Source organism: Phyllostomus discolor, chromosome X (genome assembly GCF_004126475.2).
Source record: "Phyllostomus discolor isolate MPI-MPIP mPhyDis1 chromosome X, mPhyDis1.pri.v3, whole genome shotgun sequence".
NCBI classification, from domain to species: Eukaryota; Metazoa; Chordata; class Mammalia; order Chiroptera; family Phyllostomidae; genus Phyllostomus; species Phyllostomus discolor.
Window position 1 is genome coordinate 83,165,256 of NC_050198.1, and position 25,015 is coordinate 83,190,270.

Here is a 25,015-nt window from a genome sequence, read left to right on the forward strand (position 1 = left end):
CTATAAAGCAATCTGCAGATGGCTGCTGCTTTTTCTGGGCCTAAGCTCAGCTGTTGCTTGCATGATCAGATTTAGTAAGGTCTGAAGCCTGCACCTAGCCCAGCCCTTCATATGGAAAAGCCACTGTTACTAGCTTGGGTGAACCCCTAAGTTGGTTGGGGCTGACCCTTAGGTAATCATCAGGGTAGGGATTATCATGTGAGCCAGATTGATTGGGACTCAGATATGATGCTGCCACACTGTGGCTCTGTGTGGGGCAGAGCTCAGAAGAGGTACAATGGCTGCTGTCTGCAGTTCTGTCTAGGAGGAAGCTGTCCCAAGTTCTCACCCTGATGCCAGACACTTCGGTTCTTCCCTGTACACCCTTCAAGATGCTGTCTCAATCCTGGAGCCCAGAGGAAGTGAGTCTGAGTAAGTCTGTGTGCAGGGCCCTCCAAGAGGAGACTCCTGAGAATCCCACAGTTACTTCTGTCAACCCAACCCCCACTGGATTTCACAGCTAGAAGTTATGGAGACTTATCTTCTTGGTGCTACAGTCCTGTGCTTGGAGGTCTGGTGTGGGGCTGGGATCCCTCACTCCCGAGATATCCCTCTGTTCTATGTCTACCACATGTGGGTGTAGAACCAACTCATTCCGCGTCTCCATGTCTCTGCTCCTCTATCTGTCCTACCCATCTGGATGAATGTAGTTTTTTTTTAATTGCTTAGTTGTCAGACATCCATACAGCTTGATTTTCTGATGATATCTGAGAGATATCTGAGAGATAGTTGTTCTGTGGTTTAGCTGAAATTTTGCTGTGGTTAGGCAAGGAGGCAAATCACATTTACTTATACCTCCATCTTGACTCAAAGTCTTTCACATGGCTTCTTGAGCCTTCCTTAACCAACTCAGGAAGTTTGTGACCCACGAGACATGTCATCACATGACTCTTTTATTTCCTTTATAGCATTTACCATAATCAGAAATTATCTTACAGATTGTATTACTGATTCTCTTCCAAGTAGAATGTAAATTCTTAGGTGATAAGAATTGTTCAGTTCCATTATCATCTTATGAGACCACCGTCATATATGTGGTTCATCATCCTCCAACACATCCTTAAGCAGCACATGACTGTATTCACAATAACCAAGTAATGGATGCAACCCAAATGTCCATCAATGGATAAATGGATAAACAAAATGTGACATAGCCATATAATAAAATATTATTCAGCTTTATAAAAGAATTAAATTTTCCCTGGATGGTGTGGCTCAGTGGACTGAGTGCCAGCCTGCAAACCAAAAGGTCATTGGTTCTATTCCCAATCAGGGCACATGCCTGGGTTGTGAGCCAGGTCCCTGGTTGGGGGCGAGCTAGGGGCAGCCAACTGATACATCTCTTGCACATCAGTGTTTCTCTCTCTCTCTTTCTCCCTCTCTTCTCCTCTCTCTAAAATTAAATAAAATCTTTAAAAAAGTATAAGAGATTAGCAAGCAAACTTTAAAAAAGAGAAGAATGAAATTCGGACACATGCTACGACATGGACGAAACTTGAGGTCATTCTGCTAAATAAAATAGCCCAGTCACAAGAGGACAAATGTTATATTATTTTATTTATATGAGGTAGCTAGAGTAGTGAAATTCCCAGAAATAACAAATAGAAAAGTAGTTGGCAAGGGCTGGGAGTAGGAGGGTCAGGGGGGAAATAGTGTTTAATGGGCACAGAGTTTCAGTTTTGCAAGAATAAAACATTCTAGAAATCTGTTGCATAACAATATGAATATACTTAACTACTAAACTGTATAATTATAAATTAAGGTGGTAAATATAATGTCATGTGGTTGTAACCTCAATTAAAAATAAAATTAAAAATTAAAAAACTGAATAATTTGGATACATATGAAGGGAATGGGAATGGGGGAATGAAGGACCAATGTTGTTTTATCTCCTTTTTTTTACAATGAAATTGTTTGTAGGTATTATTTATGTAATTGAAATAGTTGTTCAAAGCTTTAGAAAAAATTATAAAAGCCCCCTGCCCTGGAGACATTAAGAGTCTAGTTAAGGAGACAGACGTGTACACAAAGCAGGTGCTGAGTGGTGTGGTGGGTGCTATAAGAGAAGCAAGCACCAGGTGCAGCGGGAGATGGAGGGCAGCCCATTCCTCCTGGGCAATCATAGGAGTAGTGGCCATTGATTGGTTTGCTCAAAGACAGGTAGGTATTTGTCTGGGGAAAGGCCAGTCTAGGCCCCAGAGACCACATCATTGAAACCTTCCACTTTATTTCCAGAGGCTCAGCTGCAATATATTCAAAACACACTTAGCACAAATAATGCCATGAAATATGATGAGGGGTTGTCCTTTAAAGATCCTCTGAAAACAGTTGATAAAATAACTAAACATCAAGGACTGCTAAAGCTCTAAATCTTATTATATGCATACACAAAGTGATCTAAAGCAGAGATGGGGTGCACCAGACCCCACAAGCTGGCTCCAAGGTTTTCACACAGTCATTAGGTTTAGCCTAACAAAACCATTACATAGAACTCCTTGGAGGATCTGCTGAACGAGTAAGAATGATTTTTAATCAGCATATTTTTTATGACAGTGTATAGGTTTTCAGTACTTGAGGGGGATTGAGACTTTTTTTTCTCTTGAATTCACCCAGGCATTTGGGTTTATACCATTAATTTGTGCAGCAAACCATTTATTCATAGCTAGAACAAAAGAAACTTTAATTTAACCCTTGTCTAAAATTAAAATGGATGTGGTTTTAGAGGGTCCAGCATTCAGTCAAGATATTCATCTAGTTAACTCTTCATTAACCCCCTAATGAGAGAAGCGTTCACAGAGTGCTAAAAGTACTCTCTTTCAAGGATACAGTCAGTCAGTGATTTTTTTTTAATCATATCTTTTGCCTTTCCTGTTCATTTGTTTTTAGGTAAAACAAGCAAACCGGTTTTCAGTCCCAGAATTCCTTGGGGGATAGAATAAGATAAAAATAAACCAGTTCCAAAGTGTAACATTTCTCGGGGGGGGGGGGGGGCTACAATAGCAGCTGCTATTGCTCACAGGAACCCTGTGAGCTCCTTGGGGCCTCAAACATCTCCAGGGCTGGCAAGAGAACATCAGCTCCTAAGCTATAGTGCAACTTTACTTCCAAGAACAAATTGTTCTGGGACTCTGAAGCTCTAATTTAGTGTGGAGATCCACCTCAGTGATTCCAGCCCCCTGGGAACCAACCTTAGCATGTGATTTAGCAAGTACTATAACATGTTGTGAAAAGCATGATTTTTGAAGCCAGGCTGCCTGGATTGAGCTCTGACATTTGCCAGTTGTGTGACCTTGAACAAGTCACTGAACTTCTTTGTGCCTTGGTCTTCTCATCTGTGAAATGGGCACAATGATGGTTATGTGGCCTACATGAGTTCACGTATATGTAAAGTGTTCAGGTTAATTCTAAAGTTCACAATGTATGTTAGTTCTTTACTGGTTCCTGCTTCTTTTGAGTCAGCTCAGCACCTCCAGTCCTCCCCGAAGGCTTCACGGAGGTTTAAACCTTCTAGAGACTATGCAACCATGGGGACACTTGTCACATGGAATTGTAGTGTTAACCTGTCTGCTTCTCCCTCTAAGTTGTGAGCATCTTGAGGGCAGGGCCAAGTCTTCTTCATGGTTACATCCCTAGCACCTAGCATCGTCCCTGGCCACACCAAAAAATACAGCAGCTCAGTGAGTCTTTCAATTAAGCTCTTTTGAGCTTCTGTTAATTCTGAGCTCAGCAGCAGCCTAGTCAGGGGCCCCAAGAGGCTGATTTCTGAGGTCAATGACCATGTCTCATTTCCAGGGTCCTCTGTGAGCAGTAAGGGAGAGTCATGGAGAGCACCCCTACTGGCCCATAAGGTATCTTTTTCAGAGGTTCACCAAGTACCAGGAAGAAAACCGAAGTAGTTACAGCTGATGAACACTTGTTTTTTGGTAAGGTACTTGGGAAAGAGATGGTTTAAAGGAGCCTAGGCATGAAAGGCTACATAATGCCCCGTCCAAATCCTCAGAGCCTGTCACCTTACATGACACAAGGGACTTTGCATATGTGGTTTGGGATCCTGAGTTGGGGAGATTATACTAGATCATACAGGTGGACCCATTGTTGTCACAAGCTCTTTATGATTGGGAGGCATGAGAGAGTCAGAGAAGGGGGTATAACAATGGAAGCAGAGGTCAGATAAAAATTTTTAAATGCTGCACCTTTGGCTTTGAAGGTGGAGGAAGGTGCTATCCGCTAAGACACAAGCAGCCTCTATAACCTGGAAAATGGAAGGAAACAGATTCTCTAGCAAAGCCTCCAGAAAGAATACAGCCCTGCTTCCCCAGCTTCCCCAACATCTTCCTTAAAAATCAAGTGTGGCATGTCATGCTCTCATTTTCCTCCTGAACATTGTTCAGTGGGTCCCCATCACCTACAAGATATAAACTAAACTCCCCAGCATTCCATTCAAACAGCTGGACCAAAATTGCCTTGCTGGGCTCATCTTTCACTGTTTCAAGCCTCAACACCCTGTGTTCCAATCTCAAGGAGCTTCCTGCTCTTCCCTGATCTTGTCCTCTGTGTAGTTCCATGCACCACCATTATCACCACACCCTGCTGCCATGTGTTGCATAGGCTATTTCCAGGGGGGAGATTACTCCTTCTGCCCCTTCTCATTTTAAGCTGAGCCACTGGATCCCACAGTAGATTACCAATACTTCTTGTGAGCCCTTTTGCATTCTAGGTCTTTAGATATTTACACATTTGCCAATCACCCTAGAGTATAAACTCGATGATGAGAGGGACAATATCATAAATTTCATGAAGATATCTTCCCTTTTATCTCTCACCACCACCATATCCCCTACGCACACACAGAGCCATACATATAGTAGTCACTCAATAAATGCTGAAAGAATAAATGTGTATAGGGGTCAAACATGAAAGAGCTGCAATACACCAGTATCCACATTTGTCAAATGTTCTTTCACTCTGACTGCCAAGGAGAATAGGTGAGAGGAGCCATGATTAGGAGTTGTAGAGGTCTTCATTCAAATACATGCTCTGACATATACTACCTGTGTTGCTTTAGGCAAGGTACTGAACATCCCTGTGCTGCACTATCCTCATTTATAACATAGGAAGAATAAGGAGACCTTCCCTCCTAGGACTGTAGTTAGTGTAATGAGAAAGTATGTTCAAAGCCCTTAGCACTATATGTGTTGTCTGTTTCTAGTAATAGAAGATGATGATGATGATGATGATGATGATGATGTACATTGTTAATACTGTGTTTACTGTATAAGCCTTATCACCTTCTAGAGGCCTCAGTTTCCTTGTGTCACCACACAAACAGCCCATACCTCTTATGTTATCTTCAGGGTTACACTTTATTTAAATATGTGAAAAATGGCTTTGAAATGTTTATAAACTGGAAAGTATTAGGCAAATGTTAGACAGTCCCAGTCTAGTTCTGATATTACTTTACCTGCCAATCCCCAGCATACACACTCCGCCATCACCAAAATGAGATCTCATGAAGCTAATGAAATTAATAATAGTGATAAATTCTAAATAATAGTAAATTCTAAGTCTTTTCATTACTCTGTGCATTACAGTGGATGTATCCTTATAAGAATACCATTTTGTAGCATAAAATATACTCAATAATATTGTGATAACCATGTATGGTGCCAGCTGGGTACTGGAAACATTGAGGGTACACTGTGAAGTCTATGAGTGTCTAACCACTAAGTTCTACACCCAAAACCACTGCATAATAAAAAATGTTTTTAAATACCCATTTGTGAAGAGTCCATGGGACTTTTTTTTGTTGTTGATGTTGTTGTTTTAAAAGATGAGATTTGATATCTGGCTTGAAATTGAGAGAGAGTAGGAACTTTTTCAAGTTCAAGTCATCTCTGTAGCACCACTGCTTTGCTCTGTTTTTAATGAGCTGGTGTCCTCCTTTTGAGACAGACTGAAGTGAACTCGGATTAGACCCTTAGTCTGAAACCATGCACCCTACCTTTGTTGAAGCCCAAAGAGCTTTTCTGTGCAAAGGCCAGAGTGTCGTAACAAGTGGCATTCCGTACATTTTCTCGGGCAGCGGCTCCAGCCTCAGCGGGATTCCACTGCATTCTTGGCAGTTCAGCACCTCTCCTCTGGTTGGGGGGTCAGCCTGGGGCCACTGGGGTCAAGGAACCTTCACAGGCTACCCCTGCCTTGAAGGCAGACAATGAAAGCTGCAGTGCTTCCTACTTCAGCAGCTTGGTCTCCTGTATTCAACTGCCCAGCGATCGGGGCTCCCAGCCTGCAGAAGAAAGGACAGCCTCAGGCTGCACTGGATATGGCAAGAAGGAAGCACAGTGGAACAGCCTCAATTTGATTTCATGTTTTTAAGGAGAGGATTCTGTGGAAAGGGGCTGAGAGGGTTACACTAGCAAGCAACCCATGCTGTGGGAAATGCATCCAACAAGCATGCTGCCCATGGGCCCAATCACAGCTGGACCTCCTTGTAAGTGTATCAGGCCAGTCAAAAGGCCTCCGGCAGGAAGGAAATAATAGGAGCAGAGCCTATGTTTAGGTAAAGAGATTGTGGGTGAGTTTCCTTTTCTACTTATAGTCACTGTATTTTCTCATTTATTTTAACAATGACTATTCATGCTCCTGTAATAGTATTTAACAACCGCACCCTTAAGGCAGCTTCCCACTGCCAAAGCCCCCAGTGCATAAAATTTCCCACATTCAAGAGTTGGGATAAGCTCCTATTTCCAGTAACCCTCTTAAAATGCATGAGTTTTTGTGAAATGAGCTGGAGTAAGGATGAAAGGAGTTTCACACATGAACCCATTAGCACCCATTAATTTCTCTTTTTTTCAGCCTGTTATTTTTCTAAATTTTTATTGTATTTTTTTCAGCACCCATAAATTTCTGAGCATGGGTTGGATTGTCTGGTAGCCTGGGCCCTCAGCAACTGGCCACAGGATAGAGTAGTTTGGTTTGCATGAGGCTCGGAAGGTGGTGGTGAAGAGAGCATGGAAAGTAAAAGGCAAAGCATATGAGCAAATATTACCTGTGTATGCATGCAGTGTATGAGTGTGGCTGTCTGTCTGTCTGCCAGCCTCTAGAAGTAAGAGAACAGTCACATCATAAAGGAGGAGAAAAGAGCCTGGAGAAGAACCCAAAGTTTTGTGGGGAAAGTTTAGGCAGGCAGACCAGATATTGTAACCCCAGAGCATGGCCATACTTCCTTATTTGTGAAGTGACAAGGTGAGGCCAGCACAGCCCATTAGAGTTCAACATGGCTGTTGAAAACTGGAAATGTGGCTAGTCCAGAATGAAATGTGTGGTGAGTATCAAATACACATCAAATTTCAGGGACTTAGTATGAAGAAAATGAAGTAAATGATCTCATTAAGTTTTTAAAGACTGAAATCATATTTTGACTATATTGGGTTAACAAAAATGTTTATTATGCTAACTATTACAATATTAAATAATGTTAATTATTAAAATTAAGTTCACCTCTTCCTTTTCTTCCTTCTTTATGTGACTACTAGATAATTTAAATTACCCACTTGGTGCACACTGTGTTTCTATCAGACAGCACTGGGCTGCACAGTTGTCTTAGAGCTTTGTAAATTCTCCCATTGAAATGTCACTCAAAGCTTATACAACTGCCACTAATGTAAGTGAGGCAGCCTGGTCCAAGCAGAATATGAAGCAGCCTGCCCTAAGCAGGGAGTATCTTTGAATTCAGTTTTAAAATGAATATGTGATTGTTTAAATATAAAAATAACAGGTCTAAAAGAAAATGAGAGTTCTCTCCCTGACTCCACACTCTAATCACTATCTTTAAGTAAGAAGACAATGTTTATGCTGTGGTTTCAATCCCCACCCCATCCCCAACACAGTCTTGGAGACCTAGGGGTCTGTAGACCTCAGTTTGGGAATCACAGGTAGTGACCTCTAAAAGGGCCCATCGTCTTTCAGTGTCTATAGGAAGCTCCTGAGTTCCTATCTGTCACCTGTCCCCCTTTGTTCTGAGGTCACCTTTGCTCCCCACCCTTTAAATTCCAAAGGCCCTGGGAGAAGATTTGGCCAAGTAGAAAGGACAGGGACAGCCTTTCTCTCCCTGTTGTCACTCCACAGAGCTATGTGCACAAGTGCCCATAAATATTTGTCATACTGAATAGTTCAGTAACTAGAACTGGGGGCCCTGCCCTTCCACAGTGGAGCTGGCTCCTGCGGCTGCTAGCATCATGAAAAGGTCTTTCAACATAGTCCTGCATAGGAACTTAACTAGGGAAGAAGCCAGCTCCTTCAATCCTTTGGGAGAAGCAGATGGATTAGAAGCCAGAAATAAGCAAATGAGGTAAGAAATCATTTTGGTACCAGCACAATTCAGAAAATTATTGTGATGTTCCATCATCAAACTAGAAGGTAACAATATCTAAGTTATACCCAATCAGTGGGGTAAAGCAGGATTGATGGCTTGCTAAGCAGGTTTCACATTTTGTCTCTCCTACCTCCAAATGAGCTCTCCGATGAACTTAGCCACCTCATGTTGACACCTTTTTCCACTTTAATATTCCTTCTCTAGACTGTCAATTCTAACTGTTCTTGGCTCTCAAAAGTGCCAACAGTGTCCAGCTTAGAACCACTCAGCAGGCTGCGGCCTCCCCAACCCTTGGTGCAAGGAGATCCCATAACCCATTCTCAAAGAGAACCCTTGAATCTTACAAATATTTTTTTTTTCTGAGTGACTTGATGACTGGTCTGAATAAGCCTCCACATAGGGGGAAGTGAAACCACCATCACCAGCATCCTTGTTCCCTAAAGAAGTCTGCTTAGATCATTGTGCCCTCCTCTACCTCCCAACCCATTAAAAAAAACATGGGCTGGGAGCTGGTGCCTGGCTTGGGGGGAAAGTACACAACTGGGAAACTAGGACCTCTTGTCCTGTGTATTATCACAGGCTTCTGTGGTCCTCACTCTTCCTTGGGAGTTCTTCTGATTGGAGACCCAGGGAGCTGTTGCTTGGTACGGAACTGGACTTAACATGAGGCTTGGATAAGGAAATCCCTGTGAACATGCGCCCTGGGTCAGAAAGAACCTGCTCAGCTATTCAGCAGTTCTGAAACTCTGATGGGCTGCCCTTGATTTTAATGAGCTCCAGCCAGCTCACACCCGCCAAGCAGGTGGGACTTCAATATTCACTCAGCTGACTCCCTGGGGGGACACAAACTGAAATGACTCTGGGTCAGTGTGGTCCCTTTTCTTTCAACAGAAAGAAAATTTTCAATTCACAAGAAAAGCCGAGTTCCATCAGTGCACAATGATTGGACAAAGGCAGTTGTTTTTCTCTTGCAGTCAAGGAAGATTGTTTAATGGTATAAGGCAGGAAGTGTCATAGAATTCTTGTAACAAATAATTCCCATGGATCTATCTATGGTTGATCTTGGCCAAATTTCTGGGACATTGAGTGCTTCTTCTCTAATCACAGAATACCTGAACTGGAAAGGGATTCCGTTAGCAATAAGCCCAATCCCTTCACTGCACATGTGAAGAAATGGAAGCTCAGACACAGAGCAATACTTTGCTTATCTCACAACAAGTTAGTGGCACTGGTGGAGTGAGACTCCAGCTATTCAGCTCAGCAAATATTTTAGAGAACTTGGATATGTGACTCACGCCATTCCTAGGCACTGGGGAGATAGCAAATACGGTAGATGTGGTGGTCTCTGCTCTCTTGTACCTTCCCATCTATTTTTTACAGCTTTGAAATGGAGCAGATACTAATTCCATCAAGCAGAATATTCACAGCCCTATTTTCATCAGCAGGTGGGAACTAAAATTAGTCCTGCTGCTATGTGGCTTAGAGCAGTCCTTGAGCACAGGCATGCCTGTCAAGGTGCAGCTTACATTCAACTTCCCACCATTCATTCATGAACATTATTTCTTTAAAAAAAATTTAAATATTTTATTTGCTCAAATTAGAATCAAAGTCAAATTCATTAATCATAATTGTCAATACCTTTCTTAAGCCATTTTACTTCTATAAGGTCCCCCTATCCTTCTCTTTCTCTCCTCTTTCCCTATTGTGTTTGTCTTGTCCTGTTGCCCACAGTCTGGATTTTAATAATTGGACATACCTGTTTGTTCCTTAGATATCCCATTCTAACTGGAAGTTAGAATTAGAAGTTTGATCAGGTTAAGGTTTGATTATTTTGGCCAAATTACTTCATAGGTGGTGGTGTGTAGGTCATCAGGAAGCACACAATGTGTGGTTGTCACACTTCATTTTTTAAGGAAGATTTTATTTATTTATTTTTAGAGAAGGAAAGGGAGGGAAAAAGAGAGGGAGAGGAACATCATTATGTGGTTGCCCCTCACTGGGGACCTGGCCCGAAACCCAGGTATGTGCCCTGAGTGGGAATTGAACCTGTGGCTCCTTGGTTCACAGGCCGGTGCTCAATCCACTGAGCCACACCAGCCAGGACTGGTTGTCACTCTTCTTATAATGTTAATACACCTGATGATCAACACCTAGACCCACTGATTTGTGAGCGGATGCAGAATGCTGGCATCCCAATCCTGTCAGTCTTGTTGCATTTATTAGCTAGAATTCTTTCTACAAAATGAATCTTCCCCTCATGATATATTTGGTTCCCCTGTGGGGTATTCTTTATGTAGGAAGGGAAGATAAATGTTTGCTTCTTTCCTTCTATTCACCAGTTTTCAAATGAGTTATTTACCTAATATCTTCAAAATGGAGCAATGAGTTTATTAATTTTTGTTCTTATTTTGTTCTTTAAGCAACATTATGACACTATTTATTGTCGTGGATTTAAACAAATAATTCCCAATCTCCTACCCCGTGTAAGACATTGTTCCAGGCACTTGGGGCCACAGTGACGAACAAAACAGACATAGGCCCCTCCCTCCTGGAGTTTACAATTCAGGGCTCACTCCATTACACATTGTCCAACTATGCTGCTTAAACAGGAGCACCAGATGCTAATATAAGACTTCCCATATGCAGAACTCTGTAAATAAGCTGAGAATTCTATTGTCATGGAGATATCCTTAGGCCCTTTTCACCTTACTCCCCTGCCCCCGAAGGATCACCTTTTGTAATACCCTCTTCCTGTTAATCTGCCCCAGATGTTCATGTTAAGCATATTTTGTGGAGGAAATTATTCAACAGCATTAATCTGCACAGTGGATACCCCTCCACACACACACATCTTTCTGGATCTCCCAGGAATAGATCCTGTCACTGATCTCTTTCCCACTCAAGCAATTCGAGGGTTGGGATTTTTCTAGAATGCTGTGGTCCAGGTATTCATGACCAGTCCCCATCCCACAGCTTGCATTCTTTCTAGTGTGGAGGGGCTCCTGTTGTGTATCTGTGGGGAAGCAGTTCTCCTGAGGGGCAAAAACCAAAGCTATATGTACAAGACACTTAGGCACCCAAAAACCATTGGACATTTAGGAGAGGAGCTGTTCCTCTCCCTAATGTGCTCGGCTTGGTTCCCAACCTTAGCTGACATGAAATAAGTTGAAGAGGTTGCTGACTGCAGTGAACAGGTGACCATTTAATTACTTATTTCGGATCCTATGCATGCTGAGAACTTTACTACAAGGTCAAAGCAACAGCCCCTACAAAAGTTGGCTAAACATTCAAGACATGGAAAATATTGATGGTGGCAACTAAATATAGATATTCATATGGGTGGATTCCGGAAACTGCAAAGCAGTGAACCTGACACTGAGTCCCAGCAATAATCTGGACCACATTATCAGACAGGTGGCTTTTGCATATTTAGAAAAGAATGTGGAGCCCACACTATCGGGCTTGAAAAGGTTAAAGAAGAAACTTCTTAGCAGCTCTAGTCAAGGAGACACTTTTGATGATAGGAAAGTAAAAGGGTCATAGTGTTTATATTTCTATAACAATACCTGAAGGAGGTTTTAAATACAGGATGTCACGAAGATGATGAAAAGTAGTTTCAATGACTGAACTTAGAGCTTGGATTAGATTTTGCAACACTATATTTAAACAAAAATACAAACAACAGCCTACAATAGCTTAGAGTGCGTTTCTGATACTGACCTCTAATTCCCACCTCACTTGCAAAACAGTTGCCGTATTTTGCTGTGAATAGTACGCTCTTATGTAAAATGTGCACCCACATTTGTGGCCTAAACTTTCAGGGAAAAAAGTCTTTCATTTTAATTTTTTAATTAGATGCTTTATTTATTTATATTTAGAAACAAAATCAATTATCATATTCCAGAGTATTATTTTGCATTTGAATATTGTTATTGCTTTCTAGAGTTATACCTTTAAAGCATAAGCATAAATAAAAGAACTAAAAACATTTATATAGATACAGAATTAGTACTACCCATGTATAATGCACATTTTTATGTTTTCCCTCAAAAATGTGGGCAAAAAAAGTGCACATTATATATGGCAAAATACGGCAAGCCCTTTCTCCAGATTTTTTGGTCCAATAAGTTTTTTTGGTCCTTCTTTACCTGCTTGCTCTAAGTTGTGCTGATCTTTTGTGTGCTCTAAACAGTATTGTGTTTGATGATAGTCTCATCAATAAAATGATGGTGGGTGGGCTGGATGATAATGGGAAGTTTGCATCTGGTAGACTAACTCTACCCAGGGCACCAATTAATGGAGGCTGCAGAACTAAAGAGCTTTAGCCCTGTGCTGATGAACATTATTTGTCAAGGGAAGATGCAAATAGAGTCCCTGGATCTCATTTGTTCATGACCCCAAGCAGAGAGGGCAGGCTTGTTCAATTCTATACACTTTAATACACAAAAACTCCTACCCCAAACCCTAAGACACTGGGGTATCAAAAGCTGGAAGAATTGACCTGCTCACATTCCTACTCTGAAGGGAAGTCCCTTCTGGTTGAAGATCGCTCACCCTTATCTGCTTGACCTCTCCTCCAAAGAAAGAGTACACACTTGTATAGCCCCTGTGTTCTCCCTCCAGGTAAGCCCTGGAAGAAATAATAGTGGATGAGTATCCATTTCACTTAAAGCTCCTGGGAAAATGAAATTCTTCATAGAAATCATTTCATGTTGAAGCTGTACATACCATACTTTAAGTCTGAAGGAAGTCGGTGTAATGAAATACAATTTAAGCACTAATCTTACTATTCTTACTATAATTATTTGTTCAATACCACTGTATTGCTCTCAGGAAATTCTGTAGCTCAACCCTGGCATTGACACATCCATTACTGAGAAGGTAGGCAAAAGAGGGCAAAGGAACTATGAATGCAAAATTCTGGTTTCTCTAAGAAGGCCTCACTTTCAAGGACCTTCCAGCACAAATGCTCTAGGTTTATACAATGTAGATACTACCTTCCTCCTTTGTTTTTGAAGCTACTTCAATGACATTGATATATTTGAGCTTTGGCCTACCTAGCACTTTTCAAAGAACATTCAGGCAACTCACTCACTTTATTTTTGCTAACCAGTCCATGAACAAGCCCATCCAAACCAAGGAGCACTGCCCAGTGTTTTGTTGCAACCTCTTTCTTAAAAGGCAGCAAACATTATGAATATACTCAACTGGACTCACCCACTTTTAGTAACTTAGGTCATTTGGACTAGGAAAGTCCTTGGATTGAATACATAGGAACACACATTCTCCTCCTCTCTGGAACTCCTTGTGAAACAGGTGGTTATATTTTTATTCCTGTATCTTATCAGCACTTTATTTGCCATGGAACCAAGGCTGTATTTGTTCAAACTTTTTTAATATATATACTGATCAGTTACCAGGAAAGTTGTACCTTAAAATACTCTGCCTGGAAAACACTTTCTAAATCCAAGATGAGATTGTCCTTCATCTAAATTCTAGCTTACAATTAGGAAAGAAAAGCCTAGTTAGTGCATTCTGCTCTGAAAGAAAATAATCTAATAAAATTCATAAATACAAATTTTCATTTATTTTTCAACTCAGTGGAAAAAATTGAGATACATGCACTGTGCCTGTACCTGATGTTTTTCTACCCTTGCTTTTTATTCTTTATTTCTCAAAATTTCACCTACAAATATGATGAATTTCTCCTGGATTTAAAAGCAAATGGCTCATTATACAGGTATTTCAACAAAGCATATATAAACCAGAAAAGGTTTTAAATGGTCCTCAGGTTACTTTGGTGAGTTCACGCTAAAGAAGGCAAATCCACAATATATATTTTTACACACACATATTTGCAGAGAGAGATCTTCCCAAAAGGTAGATGAAGAGCCTCCCACCCCAGTTTTCCTCCTTCTGATCATGTACGGTATAGACTGTCTTCAGACCTTTGTTCCTCCCTTAAAAAGGAGGTGTCTTCCAGGAAGCACTTTGGGTGGGCTTCACATGAGAGTGCATTGAAAGATTCCTGACACTGATCAAAATCCCCCCTCCATCAGTCACTGACAGAAAGTGGGACTTTCCACTTGTTTAGTGGGTATCAGAGAACATGGCCAAAGAATTGTCCCCTAGGGGAAACTGTGGATAGCACCTTCATGGGGTTCTAGTGAGAAATCAAGTACAGTCCTCAAGAAATGAAAATAAGAGCATGAGCCCTCAGCCAAAACAAAGTGGAATTTGAACCAATTACCCAACTAACTCAGCAGCAAAATTAAAAAGATATGCTCAGTTTCATGAGCACTTAAGGCCTCAAAATGGTCATAAAGTAAAATGGCCTCCAATCTCAGATCCCCTTTTGCTAAGCAACTATGCTATACAACTTCAGGCTCAGACCCACAGACCCACAGAGGCAGAAAGTCTGCTGGACATTTTGATAGGACCAGAAAGCCACATCAAGTTCTTCCCTATTTTTACATGAGTCAAAATGCTAGGGGAGAACTACACAGGTTTGGAACTGAATTCAGAGAATTACCTAGGTTGCTGCTGGATGCCCACAGATACCCGCCTGTAAATTAGTCAGGACTTGTACATGTCACTGATTCTGTATTCATTGTTTTCAAGTAAGCATTTGAGACCAATAGCTATGTAAAATCTCACAAGTAATTTTGCTAGTAATTCCATTCATTCCAACAGATAGCCAAATGTGCCCCAACACACTGAAAAACCTCATGGTAAATTTATTTTCTTCATTGTGTTCAAAGCCTCTTAAAATAACTGTAATCAAAAGTGGTGCTACTAATAAAGGCTACTCTTTCAAATTTCTAAAATTGAAGTATAATTGACATATATTATTGTATTAGTTTCAGATGTACAACATACCAACTCAACATTTATATACCTTCCAATGTGAGCAGCATGGTAAATCTAATAACTACCTGTCACTGTGCAAAGTTATTATGATATTATTGACTGCATTGCCTGTGCTGTACACTACATACCCATGGGTTACGTGTTTTATATCTGGAAGCCTGTACCTCAGAAAGAGCTACTCAAGCTCTTGGCTGAGTAGCCAGCTGTGTAGAAGTAATGTAATCCATTGAGATGTCTTCAAATCACTAAAATTTAGGGCAGGTAGAAACTTTAGAAATCATATTCAAACACCCAAGCATTACCTAAACCTAATGGTACTTTTGATCCAAATGAAATTTCCAGAATGGGTTGGTGGTGGTAGGAGTCCCACCATTCCCTCCTTCTAACCTGTCTGAGACATACATATACATTCATGGAACCAGTTTGTCAGCTGTACCAACCCACAAAAACATCAATTAAGCCATATGTTGACCAGTTGTAACCAATATACAATGGTAAGTGTTATTTATTTTAAAAATGGTAATATATTAAACATTAGGTCACTTGGACTAGCAGAGGCTATTATGGCTTATTTGGGCATACAAATAAAATGAAATAAATTTCCTGTTTATAAGTGGCAACACTTGGACAGATCACTTTTGGACTTATTCTGGATGTGCTTGAAAATAAACACACTGCAGGATAAACATGATGGTGTGTTGAGGGAAAAGAAAGGAAATGCATTATTTAAAAAATAACCAGCCCTCACTTAAAAAACAATTATCCAGTCTTGTCTGAGTGACATCTCTCCCCATGTAAGAAGTCTGTGAAATGAATGACTGCATCAAGGAATGCACAAATAGATCAATTCTATTTGGAGGATACCCTCATTAAATAGCAAGCTTCCAGGGAACAGTTTGAAAAACCCTACTTGTTACCATTTGGCTGGCAGTTGTGTCACCTCCTACACTTATCATTTTCAGTACATCCTAAATCTTCCATTAGGGATGTAAAACCCAGTTTTATCTCTCCCAGTTACCTGCATGGTGCCTGGCATATAGTTGGGGCTCAAAGCAATTTTTGCAACTGCTTAATAACTTGCCCCCAACAAGCTCAGGTCACACAAGTTGACTGACAAGACAGAACTTGAGCTTCCTGCTGCTCATAAAGGCAGCCCCCATCTCTTTTTCCACTCTTTAACATTGGTCAAGGACTGCAATTTGACAAGACCATATCTTTGGTGACTCGCACAGAGTCCCTTCAGAACAGAGGCTGAAACAGGCCTTATTCTTAATGGAGATCCTAACCCACAGCAGGCTGAGACTTTGGAGCCAGAAATGCATTGTGGGCCTCAGACAGTCCATTTGCAAGAGCAGGCAAAAGCCCAACCACCACCTGTTTTCAATATGAATGTCTCCATTACCAAACACATATTTTTACTTAGGCCTCAAATTAGGTCAAATGCTGAACCAGCCTCCAATTCCCCACCAGTCCAGCCCTCCCCAGAGCAGTATAATCAGCTTGCCTGGGCCATGGTGGTCTAGCTGGCATCTACTCATGATGCTGTCAAATCTGAGTGCTCACTCAGCTTATCTGCTATCCACATAGCCACCCGACAAGTATTGCCATGTCACCAGACAGACTCCTGCTTGCTATTAAAGCAGTGAATGGGATGAGCCATGCCTTCCCTCAGGGGAACAGCCAAAAGTGTAAACTAAATGGAAACCATCTTCCTCTTGGCCCATCATGACAAGGTTCTGGAGACCATCTCAGTGGCACGTTCTCCTAGGCATGTGAAACAGTTCAGCGGCTGGCGTTTTACAGAGCTAATGAGTGATTTGGGAAACTTGGAGCAGCCTCCCGCGCCCTGCCCTTCCTCTCTGCCCTTGCCTCAGATCTCTAAATGACAATGTCATTGCTTTGGCTGAAAACTTTTCTCCCTGTCAAAAAATGCAGATGATGCAGAAGGGTAAGTACACCATAAGCCTCTGGGGCTTGGGGAGTAGGAGGTAGGAAGAGGCTGATATGTGGGATGCCTGGAATAAACTTGGTTCTCCTCATGTTTTTTTACCCAGAGTTTTAGAATCTGTCAGTGGGAGTTCACACAGACTGCAGCTCTGATTGGTCTAAGCATGCCAGTGGTGACTGTTGGAGAAGTATGTTGTGGGTGACAGGATGACAGAGCCCAACCTTTAAGGCAGCTGGATAAGAGCTAATGAGGCTTACCACCAGGCTGGTAGGACTTCCCAATGCAGCCTCACCTCAGCCACTATGTGTTCATACAGTCACAAAACAGATGGCTTTTAACAAAAGAGCAGAACTTGCACTCCCAAAGAGTGCTGGCTTCTTCCAAGTCCCACGGGTTCCTTGTGAGGCCATTGGCTACCTCCAGCCAAACTGACACACTCGTGTGACTTGATGCACCATTCACATGACCTGCCTTTGGAACCCATGGGACTTGGGTTCTGAGCCATGTGAGAAAATTACCCTCCTTTCATATCACATCTCATATCACATCTCATTCCCTCAAGACTGAGGGAATCCCATGAGAACTTGGCTTGTTGGCACCTACATTACATGCAAGAGTCTGGTTGGTGACAGAACCCTTTGGCCAGTACTTCCGACTTGGCCTTCACTAACTTTTGGCTATTTAAAAAATATATTCATCAGAGGCAGGAGATATGCTCCAAAGTGGGGGTGACTCCAAGTATGCTGCAGGCCAGTAAGGCATTCCCTACTGAGTTGCAGGGGCAGTGGCTAACCTCTTGAGGGAACGACCTAAACCAGGGGTGTCAAACTCATTTTCACTGGGGGGCCACATCAGTTTCACAGTTGCTTTCAAAGAGCTGAATGTAATTTTAGGACTGTATAAATGTTTACAATGAAGAATTTTAAAAAACTAAATGTAGCTACTCCTTAACAGTTAAGTGAGAGTTTGGTGCTGCTGCCAGGTAGAAACAAGGTGCCGGGCTGGATAAAACAAGGTAGAAAGCTGGATTCAGCACAGGGGGCTTGTGTTTGCTACCTATGACCAAAACAGACACCAATGGAAAAATGAGGGCAAGTCTGTTAAAGAAGAAGAAAGGCCAAGTGTGACTATTGGGAAGTGGTAGCAATTTTCTGAAGGGTTATCCCATAGGCTACAGCAGGCTCTTGGCCATAGCTAGAAAAACATGACTCTGCATTAACCATAATTCTACAAAGCCAAAAGCAAATCCAAAGCCCCTTTCTAAATATGGGGCATCCAGGCCCAAAGAAGGGAGATGGAGGTGGAGGATGGGGCTGCTGCAAGGATAGTGACTTCAGAATTGTTGGTGGAGGAAGAGAAAATAAATCAAGAAAGTGGTAAAGAGAGAGGGTCACATTATAGATGAAATCAACCATGAAATAAAATATAATAAAAAAAGAAGTAATATCATGTCTCTGATGAAGTAACAATGATCTGACAATGCAGGCATCCTTATAGACATTCTTCCCAGTTGGTAATAGAAAAAAAATCCTTCTGTGGCATCACACTAAGATTTGAAATCAATTGACTGGTATCTATGATTCTGGTGAACCTGGGCAACTCCTTTTGGTCTGGTCAGGCAGTGGTGATCCACATAGTCAGAGAAGAATAGAGTCACTGGGATGAAAATAGTCCCTTGATCTCTACCCTAGGTCCTTCCTAAAACACCACCCCCAAAACCTACCTAGTGCAATCCAGCAGGCAATGCTACCAACCCCCTGGACTCCCTTTGCCAAGGTGAGAGCCATTGGTATTCCCCATTTATCTGGATTCATGTGAACATACCAAATACACCATCCTACTTGCACTTTGTGAGGTGGCACCAAGAGAAATAATCCCTTCCTCCCACAGGGACGACCAGGAATTCAGCTAGGCTTCTCCAATCCAACTGAAGAAGGAGCAATGTGGGGCCCAGGTACAACATTTACTTTCAAAGTCCATACCGCAAGGCATTTCCTGAAAACATTTCCCCCCAAAAATGTTAGTTATTAGGTTATGCGATGGTCTAATCTATTGCTAAAATTTAAATCTTTCAAACCAAAAAAGGGTTTCAATTGTGAAAAATATCTAAAGATGTTAACACAGACAAGCCAAAATTTCCCAAAATTATTCGGTTGTTTATTTTTTAAAATATCTCTTGGCAACACATATAAATCTACAAGGAAATTTTAATGTAGAAAGAACTGAAGTTTAGAAACAACTGAAAACTTCCATTATCAGTGGAAATACTAACAACTACTTCAAAGGCTCTACCTAACTACTGAGCAAACAGTACATGTGTGTACACTTTGGAGTTGGCAGAGAACCCTTTCTAGTAATTAGAACTGCCTGGAGATAGAAAACCATCATAAGTAGTGAGATCTCTGTCACTGGTGGTGTTTAAGCAGTGGTTGAGCAACCACTTGGCAGGACTATTATTGTTGAGGATAATCATTCAGTCATCAGCGGTATAAGATTGACCTGGGTGACTTTTAAGGGACTGTAGGAAATAAGTTGAGCTGGTATATGTCTAGAAGGATGAATTGATTTTGTGTAGCTTTATATTCCAGAATCCTTGAAGCTCAGTGAAGTCCCCTATCCCTGCCAAAGCTGCTGCTGGCTAATATGCTAATATAGTGCTCCACTTCTCCCTCCCAGTTATAGCAACAGTGCCTTATACTCCTACTAGTGTTATCCTCTGGTACTACACAGGGATAGCCAACCCAGCTGTGCACCCACCCAATAGTCATCCCTCTGTTCTTCCTTGTCAATCATCCCCTAAGTTTGTTTGGTGTCCATCCTCCTCTGTGCAGCCACATCTGTCATATAGGACTGGCCTCAGACCAGGGCATAAATCTTGGTTAGCTTTCATATTCAACAGCTTAGGGCATGTGAGCTGACTCTAGGCAATGAGAGGTGAGGAGATGTTTACTAGAAGAGGGTACCTTCTAGAAAAGACTTCTTAGCTCTTCAAAAGAGTCTGAAGGAAAGAAATAGCCTCTTATTGCTACCAACAGAAAGTGATGTGTGGGTGTATTATTACTACAACTGTTACAGCCATGGGTTTTTTTAAAGCTTTATTTAGGCTTTACAGCCATCTTTCAACCATGAGGGAAGCTATCCAACATGCTGAAGTTGGAAAAGTTGAAAAATGGAAAGAATCCGGAACTTTGATAATAAAATTGAGGAATAACCATCCCTGGAGTTTTCCTACACCATCACTTCTATAATAAATATGATATGATATGATATGATATATGATATGATATATGATATGATATATACTGACATAAATAAATCCCTTTTGTTTAAATGATTTTTAGTTGAATTTCTCTTTACTTGCAGCCAAGTGCATCTTAACTAATACCACAGTCTTTGATGGGATCTTGTTCTCTCAACATATTTTAGAGATGTGGTGAAACCACTCTTTTCATCCATGTCATCTGGGTCAGAATATTATAGAAAAGACACATGAGGGGAGTACTCAGAACTGCCTTTTATTCCTAACACTGGTCTGTAAGCATCCTCATACCTTGTATCCTTACTGAAGCTTCTCTTTTGGTGCGATCATGCTCAGGAAACTCCTTGATCCCATATAAAATGTAAACTCTAGTGAATGTAGCTCACTGACTCTCCACACTTGCCTGGACTTTCCTGGAGTCTTGGGTATGGTGGACAGAGCTTGGGCTCCATCCAGGAATACTAAAACCTAACCTGTCAGTGTGACAAGATGATTGTACTCTAAAGCAATGTGTCTGATTCTTTTCTCCCTAGTATTTCTCTGGAGGTAGCAGTAATTCTGACCGACTGCCCAACAGGGCTGCATGACCTGCATCAAAGGTCTGACTCAAAACCCCTTTGCTTAAGCCAATGATTCTCAAAGTGTGGTCTCCAGAGAAGCAGCATCAGCATCACCTTGGAATTTGGTAGACATGCACTTTTTCAGGCCCACCCCAGTTGAACTGAATCATAAATTCTGGGGCTGGGGCCTGGCCATCTATGACTTACCAATCCCTCCAGGGTATTGTAAAACATGTCAAACTGGAGAACCACTGCCCTAGACTTTGGTACTGCCGTGACTGGTAACTGAAGGGTGGAGGTGCTTCCCGGGGCTCTAAACTTGATTATTTTATACTGCAACGATCTCATCTCACTATGTAATTATACTTTCACAGCTGTCACTATGTGATTATCTATTTCCCTCATTAGTGATGTGGTCCACAACAATGAACACCAAGTGTATTTTTCTTTGTTATTGTATCCCCAGTGCCCAGCACAATGCCTGTCACATAGTATGTACACCCTCAATGTTTGTGAAATGAGTGAAGAGGGGTCCTTGTGGGCCACATAAATTACTGGATGGCATATTTTGCTCCCTACAAAATTCAGCAAATTCCTAAGGTAATTAATTATCTAGTTAAGATGTTCAAATTGTAGTGTTTTGTGTCTACTGATTTTCATGTTTTTACAACTTGAAGTCAGCAATGAAGACAAATTCAAATTATTCCAGAATGTGACTTCCACTGAGCAGGCTACCATCCTAAAAAGCCACAGGTATTGGCTACTGTCCATTACAGGTTATGACTTGAAGGACACTTTCCTGTATTCATTTTTGCCAGAGCCTTGACTCTGAAGAACATTAAAGACCCCACAGCCAGTTTAAGAGGAAACATGCAATTGGCTAAAAGGTCCTAGGGCTTTTGTCAGCATCAGCCCATCCTTACTCAGTCCCTGCTCTTCCAAGGCCCATTTGGATCTTCAGGGAAAATACAGATGTAAATCTGACACTGGGAAATGCTTCTGCATAGCATTCTCCCTCTCCCTGTCAACTCTGGAAGCAGAGAAGCTGCTGCACCTTCACTATGTGACCAGGAATGAAGAGCTTTAATTTATGAAGGAAATGGCAACTCCCCAGGAATTCAGAGACTGAACAAAAATTGGTGAGATAGGTGGGGTAAGTGAAGTGACGGAATGCACAAAAGGATAGAGAGTTGCTCACCTGAGTGCCCTACCTGCATGTCTCCTAGGAAAGAGGTTTAGTATGTGGAATTTTGCTCCCCCAGATGCATCAATAGAGAAAAGTTAGAGTTGTGTTTTAGGAATTGAAGACAGTGAAAGGGCAGGCAGGTAGAGACTATTTGGAGCTTCTCCAATGTTGAACACTCAAATCAGAATATGTTATTATTAGAGGTTTAGAATCATTTCTTGATGGGAGGAACCCAGCTTTACACTCCCATCTGCTCATTTTCAGTAAAACAGGCCATGAGACTTTGACCTAAGAGCAGCCTTCCTGCTATCACTTGACACTGGCAGGTATAGAGGCAAGCTCTGCTCTAAATGTGCAGCCCACACAGAGGACTCCAAGAGTACAGACATGGGCAAGGTCCATTTCAAGAGTCCCTACAGCTGGAGCTTCTTCCTGCCCAGGCTCCAACCTGTGCCCATTACCAGAGGTGGGGCTTAGTGGCCAGACCTCAGAAATGTGATCATCCCTCATCCAGGGGCCTAAATTAACATGGTGCCTGGTGACTAAAGCCCTGATGGAACAGCTCATTGGCACCCTAGTCCCCTAAAGGGCACTCCTTACCTTGGATCGTTGTTGTGCTTTCCAGCTCCAAAAGTCCTGATGTGTGCATCTTCCCAGTATTTCCTCATAGCCACTTTTTTAAAGTAGACAGGGCAGGGACTGATTTCTTAAGAGAAAAGCCCATAAAGAGTCAAGCAGCTGCTCTGTAGTTTTCAAACTGTGATGTAGGTAACACGACTTAAGTCAACTGCACCAGCAGGAGGCAAGCAGATAGAGGTTTGCCCCTTCTAACCCCCTCATTGCAGCAGCTACTCCTTAACTCAATAAATATTTGATCCACTCATATCACTAGCTAGCTGCCTTATGCTTGAAGAGGTTTTTCAACATCCCTGTAATCTCAGGTCCCTGTAGGATGGTGTTTGGGGACCGAGACTCCAGGCATCCTTCTATGAGTTTCTCTCCAGGGTCAGGAAGCCAGAGCAAAATAGAATGGCCTGAGATGCTTGGGAGCTCTGGAGTGTGTTTGTGGGCACAGCTGTGCAGGTGAGCTGGAAGCAATGCTTAAAAAAAATCTAGAGAAGATATGTGCAAGTGGCTGGTCAGAATTCAAGGGCATGATGGGGTGGAAGGTAGGAAGAGCAACTTTTAATATGTCTGATGGCCTTATGAGCATGGATGTCCAAAAAGTACCCCCTGTGTGGAACTGGATTTTGTTCACCAGAAAGCTCCAAATCAAGGTCATTTAGAGGAAGCTAGAATGTATAGGACGTAAAAGGAGCAGAATCCCTTCATTTTGCACAGTACAGTGCACATTGTCAACCAAGGGCAAACCCATACAACCCATGCTGCATACTTCTACTTAGTTCATCTTCTTTATACACCATGGGCATCATGTCAAGTCCTATTCAAGAATTTGCACTAAATAGTGTTGACTTGAATTTTAAATTACCTGCCTGGCTTTTTGAGGGCTTCATACACTAATCCCACCCTTCCTTAGTCTTGTAGTAGCAAATGTATCCCCTCTGCTTTTCAGATGTTTCCTGCCACTTCACTACCCACTTACCCCACTACCATCCCTACACATTTCACTCTCCCTCCCTGCCCTCGCTCCTGAGGCAACCTATAACACCCAGAGGAGCCAATGAGGAGTCCTGCCCACAAGGAGCTCACAAAAGAATTCCTGCTTCTTCCCTCCTGGCAAAACCAGATAGAGCTCTGCTTGGAAGTCACCCTGACAGTTGCAGTATGCACTGTTCTCCTTTGACCTACAGATCAGGTAAGAATGATGAATTTCTCGAATGTTTCCTGAGTAAGTGTTGTCTCCCCAGTGGAATTACGGGCTTCCTCAGGACAAGGACCCCATCTTCATTACATGCCCACTCTTGTCCTCCCATGCAGAGATCAAGGTCGGACATGTCATGTCCTGGCTAGTGTGGCTCAGTGGACTAAGCGCTGTCCTGTGAACTGTGGGGTCAACAGTTTGATCCCCAGTCAGGGCACACACCTGAGTTGTGGGCCACATCTCCAGTAGGAGGCACACAAGAGGCAACCACACATTGAGTTGCTCTGCCTCTTTCTCCTTCCCTTCTCCTCTCTCTAAAAAATAAAATCTCGTTTTAAAAGGTCAGATGCATCACAAATCATATTACTGCCTAAAATCCCAAGTGTTTTTGGAGGCACACACATCCAGAGCCAGAAGGACTGCCATTAGAGACCTCTGGTAACCACGGGCATGCCTTCCTAGGTACTTGATCTTTGGAATTTGTTTCAAAAAAATAAGTACCTTCAACTTCTTTGGTTGTCCTCAAATGACAGTTCTCCAAAAGGAAACTTAGACAAATTATGCACTGTGGGGCACACAAGGGCCCATCCAGCCCTGACATGTTCGTGGGCCAACAGCCAAAGGGGCAGGTTGATGAAGAATAATGTCTATCTCCAGATGCTGCTTCATTTCCCCCATACCCCTCTGACCCACCTAGAGTTCAGGACTTGGTTCACCATCAGCTGGTCACCATCAGCCTACAGCACCTTTTGTCTAATCAACTATGTAAGTCCCTACCCTTTGAGTAAGGTAGAACTCCTGCTTGTTCAAAATGGATCATTTACTCATTCTAAGGGGATAGTTTGTCTTTTGTAGGAATCCACCCTTCTCACAGCCACCAATTCCATAGTTTTAATTACATTGCCTCTCAGCCTCACTCTTTGCAGACTAGTGAGGCATCATTTGCTTTCCATATGG

At 42.1% G+C, this 25,015-nt stretch overlaps 1 long non-coding RNA gene across 1 annotated transcript; it reads left to right on the forward strand.

Moving 5' to 3' along the window:
• The first annotated feature begins 50 nt into the window (after positions 1 to 50).
• Positions 51 to 11,916, forward strand: LOC118498500. The gene is made up of 3 exons (XR_004900983.1): positions 51 to 313; positions 6,734 to 6,739; positions 11,905 to 11,916. It is a non-coding gene; the product is annotated as an uncharacterized LOC118498500 (long non-coding RNA).
• Positions 11,917 to 25,015: the final 13,099 nt, after the last annotated feature.